Source organism: Parus major, chromosome 5 (genome assembly GCF_001522545.3).
Source record: "Parus major isolate Abel chromosome 5, Parus_major1.1, whole genome shotgun sequence".
In the NCBI taxonomy this organism is placed as follows: Eukaryota; Metazoa; Chordata; class Aves; order Passeriformes; family Paridae; genus Parus; species Parus major.
This window is the reverse complement of record NC_031774.1, coordinates 14,527,115-14,542,959: the sequence shown is the minus strand read 5'-3', so window position 1 is coordinate 14,542,959 and position 15,845 is coordinate 14,527,115. Positions and strand designations below refer to the sequence as shown.

At 47.5% G+C, this 15,845-nt stretch overlaps 1 long non-coding RNA gene across 2 annotated transcripts; it reads right to left on the bottom strand.

Annotated features, from left to right (window-relative positions):
- Positions 1 to 41: 41 nt before the first annotated feature.
- LOC107205428 lies at positions 42 to 5,958 on the bottom strand. Of its 2 annotated transcripts, none has more exons than XR_002001810.2 (2): positions 5,876 to 5,958; positions 42 to 2,637 (listed from the first exon to the last, which is right to left on the bottom strand). It is a non-coding gene; the product is annotated as an uncharacterized LOC107205428 (long non-coding RNA). The 2 variants fall into 2 exon arrangements; XR_002001809.2 differs by lacking the exon at positions 5,876 to 5,958 and adding an exon at positions 3,117 to 5,242.
- Positions 5,959 to 15,845: the final 9,887 nt, after the last annotated feature.

Here is a 15,845-nt window from a genome sequence, read left to right as displayed (position 1 = left end):
ATAGAAATTAAACTTTGAGAAATCAATCCTTCTAGCCCAACTGCATGGATAAATATCAAATGAGTCAGAACTTTATTATTGCCTTCATTGGTCTAAAGAAGCAGACAAAACTGTCAAGGTTTTGGAAGCGCACGTGATGATCTCAACTAATAATTTTAAAATCCATGCATTTTGTTCTCTTTATCTCAAAACCAGGTTAGTTCTGAAGTGCTGTGTTAGAAAGGTGTCAGATACAAACTGTTCCAGTGATGACCACCTTGTTTGAGAAGTCCAGCTGCTGTGAGAACAGGAGCAGTACAAAGATCTTTATTTCCTCACTCCAGCATGATCAGCTGCCCCCCAAACACCTCCCTTAGCATCTTGCAGGTGCTGGTAAAACTTGTTGCGTTAAGCATCACATGAGCTGTATCTCACTGGGGTTGAACAAGTGACTTTAGCTCCTGGTGGGTGGCTGTGGACAGGTGTCTCTGTCCCAAAATAGACTTGTTTAATTGTTGCCCCTTTTCCACCTGTAGCTCTTCCATCTTGTAACCAGAGACAGCACAGGTTACCTCCACACCCCTGTTCACCCAGTCTGGAGTAGCAGCTTTGTTTCTTGCTCAAGATTAAGGTCTTCACGACAGGAGCATAAGTGGGACCCCTCAGACACTTCTTCACCCAGAAACATGGCAGCACGTGAGAAAGTGTTGTCAGTGCCTCTGTCATGCCCTCACCGCCTTTGGGTTTATCCCCCAAAACTGGGAGGTGAAATTGTAGTGAGACATGGTGCGACCTTACACGTTTGTTCCTCAGCTCTCTTTTTCCAGGTGGATGCTTAGCGCTTTTGGGCGGCGACGTGTCTGTGAGTCCATTCCAATGCAGACTTTTGGAAAATGGCTCAAGAGACTATTTTTTCCTAGAATGCCTGGATGCGGGGGATGCAGGGAGCGCGTCCCCACAACTCCCCATCCTCCTCCACCTTTGGCTGTCACGTTCTCCGCTCCAGCAGCAGCCGGGCGGGGGCTGCGCTGGGGATGCTCCCTGGCCGGGAGGAATTGCCTGGGCGCTCTCTGTGCTCGCGTTTGCGGAGCTGCGGGACCCTGGGGAGGGTCTGTCCCCTCCCGGCGTGCGGCCGCCGCGGGGCCAGCAGAGGGAGCGCACACGACGCGGTGCTGTTGCGGCCCCGCTCCCGGCGGGGGCTGGGGGTGTTCGGGGGAAAGCGAAGGATTTCCCAAACCGGCCCGTCTCGCCCTTTGCCCACCCCGGCCGCAGCCCCACCGAATGTGATTTTTCCATCGTTTTATGTTGCAAGGCGGTTTGGGCAGTTCCTGTGCGGGGCTGAACCTGCACGCTAAGAGTTGTGAGTCTTGGCTTTATCCCCCAGAGCATCTCTTCTATAACCACACTACAAAATCCACAAATACCTTTTTAAGCAGACACCGTGTCTAGGAATGTCATCCCCAGCATGCCATTGATGCTTTAAATGTGACTATCGCCTCTGCAGCCCTTGTGAGCATCTCTGATTACAACTGCTGGAGCTTCCACGTTCTGGTGGGCTATGCCGCCCAGCGAATGACAACTGAGCTCAGTCCCAAACTCTAGTGGCCCCTGATGCAGAATTGGTTGGAATAAGTCTTTTGCATGAAAATAATCAAAATTTAAAAAGAAAACCAGGTCATATAAAGAAAACTCTTGAAAAGACTTAGTCATAAAAAGAAAAAGAAATTTATTTCTGCATCTGCCACTCAGAAAGCACCAGCTGCTTTATAGACAAAATCCACCCCAAAGAGCCTGTGATGTGAGACCTCAGCCTCACAAACCAACGGGGAGCTCTTCCACCTGCACAGAAATCCATGGATTTCAGGGGAGCCTGCATGATACATTTTGCAGTAGACCTGAAGCCAGTCACACAGATGGGCAATGTGACATTGGTTTATCCATTGCCCTTCATTACATCCTTAGCCCCCGCCTCTCCCTGTGCCCTAGCTAATCTTTATTTTCCATGTACAAAGAGGGAAAATGGCTACTCCAGATGTCTCTAAGCTCCTCTCAAAAGCCATTATCTGGCAGGTCTCTCTAGAGGACTGTGCTAACTGTGGGAGTGTTGCTTAGTGGATAATAGTACCTATCCTCTATTTTCATGCTTCTAACAGTGAAAGATCTGGAGATGTCTAATACATTTTCAAGCAAATCACCAAGACAAGCAATAGCAGGGATGATGGGGAAGGGGAAAAAAAGCAAATGTTGGAAGGACCTGGGCATTTTTGTGGAGGACTAATCAAGCTTTGATCTGCAGAGCCTTTTTTCCTTCTTCTTTCCTTTCCTGACAAGCCCCAAAACCTCCCCTGCCCTGTGAATGTTTCCCTCTAATTTTGTGTTCTTACTGTCTATCTCTGACCTCTCCAAGACTTGGCTCACAGCTGCCAAAGTCTCCCCTCCATCCAGGCTGTGAGTCTGTGGGTTGTTTCACTCCAAAATTGTCTTCAACAGCACCTTCTGAATTTGGAGAGAGCAGACACTCAAAAGGAGGTAAAAAGAATGGTCTCTGGCTTGCAGAAGTCCCAAGTGTTTAGTGAGGTGGCAATACCTTCTAACACAGTGAGTTCTGCCACTTCTCATTTCTGGGTGCAGTCCCATCAGAAGAAGGTAGAGAGGATCCTAGTGAAGGGGAAAGGAAGAAGCTTGTGTTATTCCTCTCCTGTGTACTCTCAAAAACCTGGGGCACTTTGGAGGCTGACACAAGGCAAATCTAAAACAGGCTCATCCTGGAGGAGTCTGTGATTGCCAGTGCAATCTGTGCAATCAGATTGTGCCATCCTCTCTTATATTCCCCTGGTGGGGTAGAAGCATTTTGTACCAGCCAGCCACCCTGGTGGTCCCAGCTGCACTCACTCCATGCTGTGGCTGGGGCCAGCAACACAAGAGGAATTACAGCAGTGATAGAAACTTGTTCCACTGAGCTCTATACTTATTTATCTCCCATCCAGATCCACCTGAAAGGCATAAATATGTGTGCTGAGATTTCTGTGCTAAGGCTGGAGGGTGGAAAAAAAACTTTGAGGCTAAGTCCAATCTGTATTATTTTTCAGAGTTTGCCAGTAGATAGGGCTGTATCAGGACACAAGGTGGGCACTCACTCAAAGCAAGAGACTGCTTGAGGCAGGAAGCCAGCCTGCAGTTCACCTATTCCGGAGTAGCAGGGCTGCTGTGGTCAAGGCTGGGATACAGGAGCAGGCATCAAGGAAGAGCACTGCCTGTGTGTTTCTGGAATTGTCCCTTTTCCCGTCAGGGAGCAGACTCTGTCAGCGTGTTTGTGCAGCGTCCATGGAGCAGCAAAAAGCTGTCTTGCCTGCAGTGACCAAGATCTTCCAGCTCACTCTGTCTGTAGACTGTTGGTTAACTCAGGTAAGACAGTGAACCACAGAAAATCAGATACTGAAGTAGCCACCTACACACATGAAGACATAAATAAATACCATCTATGCAGCAAGCACAGAAAAGATTAGCGTCCTCTTATATATATGTTTGAGTACTTCTGCTTTGGTTATTATGCCAACAAATATCTTTGGACAAAAACCTCTCAGCCTTTTTATCTTTTTACTGGAGAGGACATAGATTTACCTGTGCCTGTGCTTCCAAAGAATACATAATTCAGATTTACCATACCCTCTGCTAAAGATTCCGTGACTTAATAAGATGTAGGAATTTGTCATTCTGTTTGTAATGTCTTCAAGACACTCAGCTTATTTTAAGCCATAATACTGCTGCCCTACCTAAGAAATGATTCTACAGCAGCTCAGGTAGGCTTTTCTTGTTGCTGGTACAGGTCTTTTTAGTCCTATTGATATGTAACCAAAATTATGCTCATGGGTGCAGCACTCTGGTCTGTGTTTGATACCAGGTTTGGAAGTGGTTTTGGCTAAGCACATCAATCCCAAGGGTAGCCAGGGGAGCCAAGCCATTGCCTTTAATTAGGTGGTCCACTTGGCTAGGGGCACTGCTATTTTGTTCAATAACCTTTACAATATTTTTTCTAATCGTCACATGTTTTTTTCCCATCTTTTACTAACCCAAATCTGTATTTTCTGTCTCCCTGAAGAATGAAACTCAACCTTAACCACTAATAAATTCATTTGGGGGACCACAGGACATTAACATGAGGCAAATATGAGGCAAAGATGCAAAATTAGCCTGCGTGCCACCCGTGTGACAAGGATCTATCCAGCTGTGGAGGGCATTTATTTTACAGACAGTAGTATCCCTTGTGCTTAAAATACACCTCGAGGGTACAGCAGGGACTGTAACATGTTAGAACCCTGTGCTGAATTGAGAGCCAACTCCAGACTTTGCAAAAAGGAATGGTTGCTGCTCACAGCTTCAAGTGCAGCGCAGAAAGGACCTAAGAAAGAGGGGGAAAAAAGCAGGAAAGAGCTTATGCTTGGATGTCTAGGGCCATCTGCCACCACAGAAGTACAATACTGGATTCTTGAAATGTAAAAATAGATCTCAAAAGAGACATGTTTTAATGAACTGAACACAAAGAAACATGGTCGAAATAAACTGAAAACAGAAGCAAGGTTCAAGGATCTGTTTGTTAAATGAACACCCAAAGCCAGAATATGTTTTTAGTGCTGGAGAATGCTGGCTGTCTGGTTTCTGCTAAAGCCTCTGGTCTCTCTTTGGGATGCATGTGGGAGAAGGAGGGGGTGAATGGCAGCCCTTGTTTGTCCTCTCTTGAGGAATCTAATTATGTATCAATTGATTTCAAAGCCTGGAATAGTAACTCTCTACAAAACACTCGCCCAGAGACATTGTTCCAATTTTCGCCTGTTCATAATTTATTCACCTCCGGTTTCAATGAGAAGGGTACTCCCTCATACTGATTCGCTCCCCACAAGCTGCACGGAAAATCACAAGTTTGTGGACTTTATAAAAACCAAACCAAACCAAACCAAACCAAACCAAACCAAACCTGCACACACAGCGCTAAGAGGCGAGGGGAAGGAGTCCGGGCAAGCAGGAGGGAACAAAACGCAGCTCCTGCACGGTGGGACTCACGCACCCCACTCCGGCGGGCAGCCCCCGCCGTGCCTGGCTGGGAGCCCAGCTCCTGCCCTTGCCCCTCGCTGCCAGCACAGCCTGGAATTACCCTGGAATGTGGGGGGCCGAGCTGCGAACCCCAAGGGAACATTGCCACTCACAACACTGCGGTGCCCCGAGCATCAGCGGGGCGAGCCGCGGGCTGCTGCGTGTCTCCTCTTGCTCGAAGTGCAGAAAAATCAAAAAATGTTTTGGTAGCCCCCACTCCAGCCCTGGTGCCACCCTACCTGCTCAGGTCAGCCGGTTCACAGCCACCCTGGGCTTTTCCTCTGCTCTGCGGGACCCCGGCGGAGGGATGGACCCCATGCCTGGGTACCCCCGCGTCCCCCCCGAGTGCCCCCCGGCACAAGGTATGGGGGCGACCAACCAGGCCCGTGGCCCCGCTAGCCCACAGGCCCCGTGCGTGGGGACTCGTCTTTGCCTTTGGGGTGGGGGTCCCCCGAACCCACGGCTGTTTGCTCGCAGCGGGGGGCACCCGGTGCCGCTGCCTTGTGCCCTTGTGTCCAGGGCAGGATCGCGGCCTCCAGCCGGCCAAGCCCTCCCTCAGGGCCTGGGCCCCCCAAAACCCCGCACCGGCAGCGGGCCGGGCGGCTGGAATCCATCCCTCCCCCCTCCCCAAAGCAGCCGAGCCACGAGTCTCCTGTCATTCAGCCTTCTGCCCGGCTGATCACTGTGAAAAGAGCCGCCCCGGTGACAGAAACACATGAATATTGACTGCAAACAAACCCCGGGGGAGCGGCACCTGGGGGGCTGCGAGCGCCGCTCCCCCCCCTCAGCCCGCGGGGAGCGCGCTCACCTGCAGCGGGGCGCGGGCACGCGCGTGCGTGTGCAGCAGTGCGTGTGCAGCAGTGCATGTGCAGCCGTGCATGTGCAGCCGTGCGTGTGCAGCCGTGCGTGTGCAGCCGTGCAGCTCACACACAGCACACACGTGCGTGCCCAGCCCCGCAGGCCCGCCCAGCCGTGCCCGGCAGCCCCGGCCCGGCCCGGACGGAGGGTCCGGCCGGCTGCAGCCCCCGCCCCGGGCCGCTCCGGCCCCGCGTACCTGCCGGGGGAGCGGCAGCTGAGTCTATATGGCTGGTGGGTTATAATGGGGCTGTCCCCCGGGGGGGGAGCACCATAAAAGAAACACGTTTCATTTACAAGTTTCCCCCAGCTGGCCCCCGACTTTAGTCCTTATTCCCTTTCTGGAGAGAGGATGGGGGGAGATGGCTTCCCCCCCGCCCTCCCTTTTCATGTATCTACCCCAGGCCAAAATCTTTGCTTTCACTTCCAAATCCTTAAGCTTTCTCAGTTTAAAGGCAGGAGTCATGGGGGAAGGGGGAGGGAATAGGAGACAAAATCTCTAACCCGCGCAGTTTTCCATTTATTTTGGGACCGTGGCATCCCCGATTGTCCCTTTCCTCTTTATCATCTCCATTAAAAAAAAAAAAATAAAATAAAATTAGTAATTACTTTGGAAATCTATTTTGGAACAACCCTCCACACCCCTCCCCTGGAATTAAATAAACAGCATCTGGAAGCCGATATATCACCAAATGCCCCCCCCCCCCTTTTTTTTTTTTTATTTCTTTCCTATTGTTTAGGGTTAGGGCTGTAAATAACGTGTCGGGTGCGTTTTATGGACAAGGCACGTTTCTAAGGTGTCCCCCCCAGTATACCGTCAGAGCGGGCTGTAGGGTCGGGGGTGCAGGGGGCCGACTCCCCCCGCCAAGCCTCTATTAACAGCCTATTACTGCGGGTGGGGGCAGGGAAAGTGCAGATTTAAATGGCCTCTCCCCCCTCCCTTGAAAAGCAGACAATTTTGATGAGTGGGTTTTTGTCCGGATGGTTTGTAATGGTGCCTGTTTTGGGGTGTCCCGGGGGGTCCGGGAAGCTTTAATTCGCTCACAAAGGCTCATTTGCAGGTCAATGCCATGGCACACTCGCCTCTCCCCTTTGCCTAAATCTCCTTTTGTTCCCCATCGCCTGCTCCTCATGCCAGATGGCCGCGGAAAATGCTAATTTTCTCTTCCCCCCCCCCCCTTTTTTTTTTTATTTTTCTTTTTTTTCTTTTTTTTCTTTTTTTTTTTTTTTTTTTTTTTTTTTTTGCATTTAATTGCAGCCCTTTGCAGATGGGGGCTGCGGAGTGTGTGCTTCATTCAAATGAGGTTTGCTTTTTGGTTTCCAGGCACGTTTCTAAAAGTCCGATCTGAGTCAGGCAGGGATTAGCTTGACAGGGAAGTGATCAGATTAAAATCCGTGCATGAGCTCGGCCTCGTCCCTCCCTCCCTTTAAAGCTCTTCTCCTTCCCCGCCGCTTTCCTCCCAGGAAAAAAGGCAAAATCTTCTCTTTCCTCAGCATCTTGCCATCGGAGGGGTCATAAGGCTGGCTTTGCCGTGAAAATAAATGTTTTCTCTCTTTTTCAAACTTTCTTTCAAAAGGGCAAGCCCTTGGTCTTTGAATTTGATCTAGATGGGAGGTGGGGAGTGGGTGCCACCACAGGTCTGGGTCTGTGAGGGTGGGGATGGGGACTGCCTGAGGGTACAGGAGGGCAGCCGCTGGCACCAGAGAGTGTAGAACCCTCCTGGGGGAACCCAGTTACCTCCAAACGTGTGGTGGGGACAGGGGAGCCACCAAAAACAGGTCGGCAAGAAATGCTGAGAGAGGTGTACCCTCTTCTTCGGGGGTGTCACTTAGTTTTAGTAGGATGAACTTGTCCTCAAATGGAGTCTGGAACCTTTGAAATGCCTTTAAAATGCTTGCACTGAAATGCTTGTTCTCAACAAGGAAAATAGTGCCAAAAGAGCAAAAGTGGGTTTTTTTCCTCACCTTAAAGACAGCTACTCAGTGCATGCAGCAGCTGCCCAAGATGAAGCCCGGAGCCCTTCTCATGCAGCCGGCTGCTGCTGCATGGGGTAAGCCCTGCGTCTGGGCTACTCCCTTTTGTGGCTATTTTGTGGGTACATGTAACTTGGAGGGAATGCTGCTCTTCTTCACCCAACGGCAGGGTGATTTTGCCCCTGGGATAGGAGTGGGTTTGGCTCCTGAGTGTTCAGCCAGAAGAAGTCTTGACAAGACAGACAAGAATTTTAAGGCACTTCTACATTTTGGGTGACACTGGGTTTAGAATTGTGCTCTGCAGCAAATCTCTCAGCAGTAGGAAAGGCCCAAGTATCTGTCCCAGTTGCTGGTGGGGTTGGATGTGCTTTAAGGCACCACCAAGATTTCCAGATGGACCAAGGCCAGGGGTGTGCAGGGGCAGAGCTGTAGGATAGCTCATAGTGAAATCAGAGGTGGCACCATCACAGAGCTGGAATAGCTTGACAGGTGAGCACTGAAATCTGGGCTCACAAAAGGTACACATTGGGAAAAGGAAATTAATGTCTGAAAAGTTTTACAACTATTTAATGGGGCAGACAAACTTAACAGACAGCTTATCATTTTCTGTGCAGTCACAAACCAACACTTGATTTTTCCCAAATTATTTGTTTTGTTACAGCAAGATGCTGACGTTTACTCACTGATGTTGGATCATGGTGACCAACTGCATTGCTTGAGTTCTCCTTAGTTTTCTGTCTTAATTAAGGCCAGCCTGCAAACACTGATCCAGGTGTTATAAATGGCTGGCACAGACACCTGGATCTGTGTCTGCAGGCTGGGGGAGTAGCTCTGCAGTAGCAGTTGGCTGTCAATATGAATTTTATATATGCATATACACATATATATATGTATGTATGTATCACACATACACACACTTTGAATATTTGGGTTTTGAATTACCCATCTATTCTGATTTTTGGAGCTTAAGAAAAACACCCTTTCAAAAAATCATTGTCAATTGTGACTGATTGTGCCCCAAAAGATAAACCACAGCTTCAGCTTTAGGACTTTTAGGTGTGAAGTAATTAAGTAGTGCCTTTGCCTACCAGGTAGGGTACTGAAGGAAGGTGGGGAATGTGCATGCCATTTGTTTTTTGCCTCTTTCAGTGCTGGGAAGTCACGATTGATCTGTTAAAAATTAATTATTGCATTATTCTAATATTTATTTATTATATTGTATTACCCTAATAATTCTATTATTTCTGATATTGCATTACACTAGTTTCCATAAATAGCTCGTTGTGAATGTATGGAAGCAGCCCTTCTCTTCTGGTTAACTAATAAAAATAAAAGCAAAATTACAGTAGAAAAAGATTTAACTCTAGTATCCCTCAAATCTTTAGTAATTATTTATGTGTGTCTTTCTCTCTTACATTTGTGTTGGGGAGAGGCAAATCCCATATATTCTGGATTTTTGTTTAAGTTAGGTTTGTTTCTCTAAGAATTCAAGAACATTTATTTGCTTAAAGGCTTGCCAGTAAAAAGGCCCCAGGTCTAATCCCCTTTCTGCTACACACCAATGAAACTTAGGAAACTCTTTGACTATTGACTTTTTCACGTGGAAACTGATCTGCTCAAAGTGAAAAGAAACCATTTCTTGGAGGGGGGAAGAAAAAAACTCTGTGGAACTCTGTTTTGAAGAAGTCGTCGTCCTTGGCCTGTGGAGTAGCAGCAGAAGCAAAGGCTTTTTGATCCTCAGATTTGTAAACTTGTAGACATAATAATGCCATTTCTCTAGTGTTAGCAGGTGTCCTGTCTGGAAGTTGCTGCCTCAGCCTCCAGCAGAGCTGGGAATTAGAAAATTGTCTGTCTTTCCTGAACCGTGAAGTGCTGCTCTTAAATAAAGGCCAGGTCAGATGTTAAAGGGACATTCTTGTCTCCTGAAGCCGAAATAATCTACAGTCACGTCGAGAAATGAAGGCATCCTCCTCCCAAAATGGTCAATCTCTTTATCTCCCATTATATTCCGCAGGGTCAAGAAAAAGCCCCTTCCGTGCCGACATTTTGCAATATTTCTGCTAAGTCTGTAATTATTCCGGTTCTGCACAGCTGAATTTCAAGGAAATATGATAACTGGGAAAGTTTTATTCTCTTCCTTTTTCTTTTCCTTCCCCTCCGTCGTTCCCCCCACCAATGTCCTTCATCTGATAGGAAGTTCATATATAAATTCTGTGTTTTCTCTCTGCTTGTTAAAAGCTTTTAAATGAAATTGGTATTATTATTTTTAACCTAGTGTGGTCAAAGAGAATTTTTGTACCAAGCCCTCGAAATCCTGCAGACAGGCACAAAAGCCAAACCAACAAGCACTTCTTTTAATTTGCAGCTAACTCCTTCTGATAAGGTGTCTTTGCCCGCTGTGTTTTATGGGTGTTTGCTAACAGCGATTGTTATGGAAATGACCCCCAAATCTCCTGTTGTATCCCCCCGCAGAGGTGGCCGCTGCTGCTCGGGGCTGTGCTGCGGACCCGAGAGCAAACACGGACGGCTGCTTTTATTTTATTTACGCAGCAGAAAGGCTGTGCCTGGCCCTTGCTGCGGGGAGCGCCCAGCCCAGCAGTTGTGCTGGTGGGGAGAAAGCTGCGGGGTGTCCCCCCTCTCCCCCCTGCCCTGCCCCACCACTCATGGACTGGGAGCTGGAGGGGGAATGTGCAATTTGGCAGAGGAGCAGATTTTGCGTCAGGCAGGTGCCTTTTCCAATCTCAATTCAAATGAAATGTGTGTTCCCCTGTAACGTCCAGGGAGCTGCATTCCCTGGGTTCCTCGCTCGTGCTGCCTAGGGTGGTGTGGAAATCCTGTATGTTTTGGAGAAGGGTGAGAGTCTAGGAAGGCAGAGGTGTGGGTACCACTGCATCGGCTCTTACAGCTCTCCAACCAGAAAAGCATGGTCATAGGAACTCCTAAAAGCTTGCTCTTGGCATAAAAAGTTGGGCTTCCTCCTTCGAAGGGATATGTATCTGGAGTCTCTCAGTCAGCAGGAAAAAGAAACAGGTTTTGCTTCCTGATGTACAGAATGAAATAGAGAACCAGGGGCCAGTATTCCCAGTCCTGCTCGCTCATCTAGGTGAAAGAAAAACAAAACCAAAACCAAACAAACAAAAAAATCCAAGGCTTTTGGGATCACCAGTCAGCAGATGGAATGCTGTACTGCACCAGCAAAACTGATGTTAACTAGATCCATGTTTGAAAACATCTTGACTGAAGGTCCTAAGAAAAGCTGGTTTTGCTAAACCAATTACCAAATGTATGAGAACAACTTAATTCGTGCTCATTGTTTTCCAGAATAAATTGCTCTAAAACTCAGTTCCCAGTAAGTCTAAGGCTGCTTGATGTGACCCAAACAGGGACTTTTCCTCAGAACTTTCATGTAAAACACATTCAGTGGTGGGATGTATTCTTGGGGATTTTGGTTTCATTTGTTGGTTTCTGAAGTGACGGGTTCACACGTTTATTGCCATCAGCCCCTGCAGAGAGCGGCGTGCAAGAGGAGCTGCGTGCTCGTGTTCCTCTAATCCAATATAACTCAAAACCAGCCCCAAACAAAGCATCTTCCGGCTCTGAAAAACTCCTCTCCTTCCCCCCACCTCATAGCCAGGCACAGAGGCGATTTCCTAGGCTTGTGGTGGTGTCAAGGACGGTGGAGACCACAGGCTGGGGCGGAGGGAGGAGTCCGGCAAGTGGTCAGCAGGGTGAGGGTGGGACTGGGGGGGTGAAAAGCAGGGAATAAAAGATCTAGCTTGTCAAAGCTCAGGCAGTGATTTCTGTTAGTGCAGGGGCTTGGGGGAAAAAAAAAAAAAAGAAAAAAGAAAAAAGTTTTTTATGTTCTTATTGTAGTTTACATCCAAGAAATACTCTGGTGTGATTTGATGCGGAGCAGGCGAGGATGAGGGAAGACGGGGCCTTGGCTCTGCCCCCTTGTGTCTGTGCATGATGATAAAATCTTTTAATTAAATGATCGCATTGAGTGCACAGAGAGAACGGTGCTCGCTTTAATGAGCAGTTGCTCAATTTTGTTTTTCTCGACGTTCAATGGATGGAGCTAACGTCTTATTAACTGGGCACTATTCAAACCCTGCTCAAAGACATTATTAATGTCCCCACCAGATTTATACAGTGCTGCTCACGGTAGTAACCCAGCGCTTTCCAAACATTAATGGATCAAAATATAAGTGATGAGTGTTATTATCCCCGTTAAACGATGGGGAGACAAATAAAAAGAGATGGGAGCTAATAATTAATTCGGAGTGTTGGTCCAAGGTACCCCATGGCTGTTGCTTTTCAAACCATGAGCTTAGTCTGGCCAAAACCACATGCAGAGCCAGGCACTGTGACCCTGGCTTGCAGCTGTGGATGCTCAGCACTTTCACAAGTCAGACCCCAGCAGCTCGTATCAGCTGCCCAACAAACCTGGGCACAATTAGTGGCTGCTTATGAAAACTTGAAGCACCTGGCCCTGTACTGCACAAAGCCTCTGTTGCAGGAACAGGTCAGGAGGAGCCAACTGTTCTCTGGAGAATAAAAGCCTGCATTCAAGTGTTGGCATTGGATTAAACATGAAAGCATCCTTTAGCCCCTTGCTTTGCTTTCTCTGGCAGGAGTTTATCCAGAAGTTTCACCTTTGCTGTATGGCCCAGATTCATTCAGTGAAGTAAAGCAGTGGGTAAATTGGGTACTGTGTGTCCTGGGAGAAAAATGGTGTGCATGGCTGTGAAAATGCCCTGGGAGCAAAAGATCTGGGTTGAAATTGTACAGACAGCTTGGGCATCTCCAAAACTTGAGGATTTTTTTCCCCCAATCCTCCTTAGCTGTGTAATACAGGTGTAATGTGTATGACAGGGGGTATCAAGCAGGCTAAAGCAATTCTGGTAGGGAAGAGTGAGTAGTCTTGTGGTGATGTGAATGAAACCTGCTGACTCCAGCAGGTCTGGAGCAGTTTTAGATCCCACACTGACCTGGGACATAGGAACAGAAAAGAGGAGATTATTGTTAGTAACCATCTGTAAATTACTTCAGGGGAGGGATGTTACTGGATGAGTTTTATGGGTGTTTGCTGGCAGCAGAGATGTGTTGGGGCCAGGCAGCCTCTGAAGGAATGTACAGGGTATAAATGTTGTGTCCTGTTCCCTTCTCTCCCTCCCTTAGTGCACACCAGTAGAATTTTGTGTCCTCTGCCCAGTCTCTTCCAGTGTACCCCATCCATACTTCTGCTCCACCCATGCCTTGTTATCCCCATCCTAGGTGTCTTCTAGAGCTGCCTCCCCATCCTCCTGTTCCCTCTCCCTGATCCCCAACCTGTAGACTGGGGCTCACATGACTGACACCACAGATACAGATGCAAGACCACTGGTTTTCCTGGGGCAGGGGCTTGGCCATGTGGATTGCAGAAAGTGGATCTGAGATTTGGTTTTTTTCTGTGTCTAAAAGAGTTCTATTTTTTTGTCTCAGCAGGGCCTGTTTCAGGGCTCTTGCATTCTGTACAGCTCATCTAACTGTTTTGGCATCTTTCATTCTCTTTTTTTTCCCCAAAAAACTGTTTCAACCAAGGTTTCTTGGAAACACATGGCTAAAAATCCCCCTTGGTTTAAAAAATAACAGAATAAACCAAAACATGAAGAACTTTCCACTGGGTATTTCACCACACTGAAAAGAGGTTGTGTGGTCTTCACTATTAGATACTATGTGTGTGGGGAAAAGATCCTTCATTCTTCTCCATCCTCTGAGATTAAGATAGAATGCCATCCTTTCGTCTTAGGTGAAGACTTTTGGTTTGTGTTTTGGCTCACTCTGTTCCAAAAATAAATGTTAAGAGTAACATTTCTGAGCAGGTACAGTAGGGGAAGACATTGGAAAACCATTTTAATTGTATCCTGTAGCAATAGGTGACAATGTAGCTGAAAAAACCCCTGTTCCCTGATGAATTATTTTATGCTCCCTGTTTAGTTATTTCTTGTCTATATATATGTTTGTATAAATGCTACTACTGTTCATATCTGTTTCTCTGCTTTAAAATGGTCAATCCAATTTGTGTCTCTCTCTGTGGATCCTTCAGATCCTGTGCAGCTATCCTACCAGGGAATCACAAGTCATGGCAAATGATTTTTTTATTTCTGTATCAAAACATAAGAAATTAATCTTTAAAAATTATGGGGTTTTTTTTCTCAGCCTGTTACATACACCTCCTGCTCATTAGCAACAAATATTTGCTGAAGAAGTGGAAAGCAGCTTTCTGTTTATTTTAAGTGATAATAGAACAAGTTTTGGCCCAGAAAGAAAAGTTGTGGCTAGGAAGGAGAATGATTCCCAGTGTCAACCATATGTTGCATTCATCTAACTGAAGTGGCTTAATTACTGGTGGATGTTGCTGAGCTCATAAAGATACCTTTTTGCCAAGATTGTTTGCTGATAATTGCATTCCTAAAAAAAAAAAAAAAAATTAAAAAAAAAGTCTGAAAAACTTTCTCCCGCCAAGTTTCCCTTCCAGCCTTTCTTCAGCACCCTTTCCCTTCAGGTGTCTACCACCATTCACATCGAGAGATGCTTGTATGAAAAATTTCAGGAGGTCCAGTATTGTTAATGCTCCTGTCTTGGTCTCTCTAGGGGCAGGGAGGAACTGCAGTAGCCGTGCTCCAAATGCGCGGTTCCACTCCTTGGGAGAGGGAGCGGTGGTGATTTTGGAGTAGATTATTCCTCTAATTGCATAGCTGATTTCAGTCCGTGATTAAGGCAGTTCAAATAATGACCTGACTTTTTGTAGCTGTAATGAGCAGCAAGCTCAGTCCTTCAAGACCCCTGATATTTTGAATCCTTTCCAAAAATATTCCTGTCGTCAAATCCAAAGTGGAATTCGGGATTTAGCGCTAAGGGGTAAGTGGGTTGGCGGTAACAACCGGCAGCCTCCCTCCGCTTCTGCCTATGCATTCTCATGATAAAGGGCACTTTAAAGCCCCTCTGACAATGAATGAGTCCTAGTTAAATATTTCAAGAACTTCTTTACATGGTTTCCTCTGATGCATGTACTGTTGAGACATCTGTCTTCCGTACTAATAAAGTAGTCTAGATCTAAAATGAACTTCATTGGATTGCTTTGAAACTATAGGCACATATGGTTCATAATTAGCTGGATATCTCTTATAGTTAAATGATTTTTTTTTCTCTCTCTCTCTCTCTGTCGCCCATTCGCATCAATAATAGAAGCAAACAAAGTTCCAATTGTTCCCTGTTGCGGGACATTATGTGCCTGAATAAATGGATGTTGGCTGTGTCTACATGGATTTGCCATATGGCTACAAAGGCCGAAAGAATAGGGGCAGTGTGCTTTGTGCCGGGGCGCGGAGGGCCGGCCGGGCTGGGTGGGGCAGGGCGCGGGGGCGGCCGCACACCTTCCCGCACCCCCGGGCCCTGCAGGGGCTGCGGGACGGGGCGCTCCCTGCTGCGGCTGCAGGCTCCGCCCGGGCACTGCCCGGGAGCTGCGATTGTTTGCTTTAGAGCCCCGTGCCTAAACTGTCCCCGCGGTGAGAGCTTTCCTCCTGAGCCAGGCTGGGCACACCTCGTGGCTCCTCCGGCCGAGGTATTTGGAAGCTCGGAGCAGGGATCTTTCATTGCAAAAAGTCCTATTATTAGTTGCGGGCTGGGACAATGGAGGTCCCAAAGGCACCTGCTTTCATGAAAGCGAGAGAAAAGCCCATAAATCCTGGAGGATCCAGCTGCCTCACTCCGGGTATTGTTGGCTTTCATAAGGAAAGGGAAAAGCTATTTTTCTTTTCAAAGGGGGGGAAAATCGTATTGAGTCAGCGGCCACTGATGCGGGCGTGTAAAATAATCCCGTTCTGATTAAGCGATCATGGAGCTGGAGGTAATCAATGTTACTTTTACAGCCAGGAGCGTTTGGCGGCCGTGACAGCGGGGGGAGA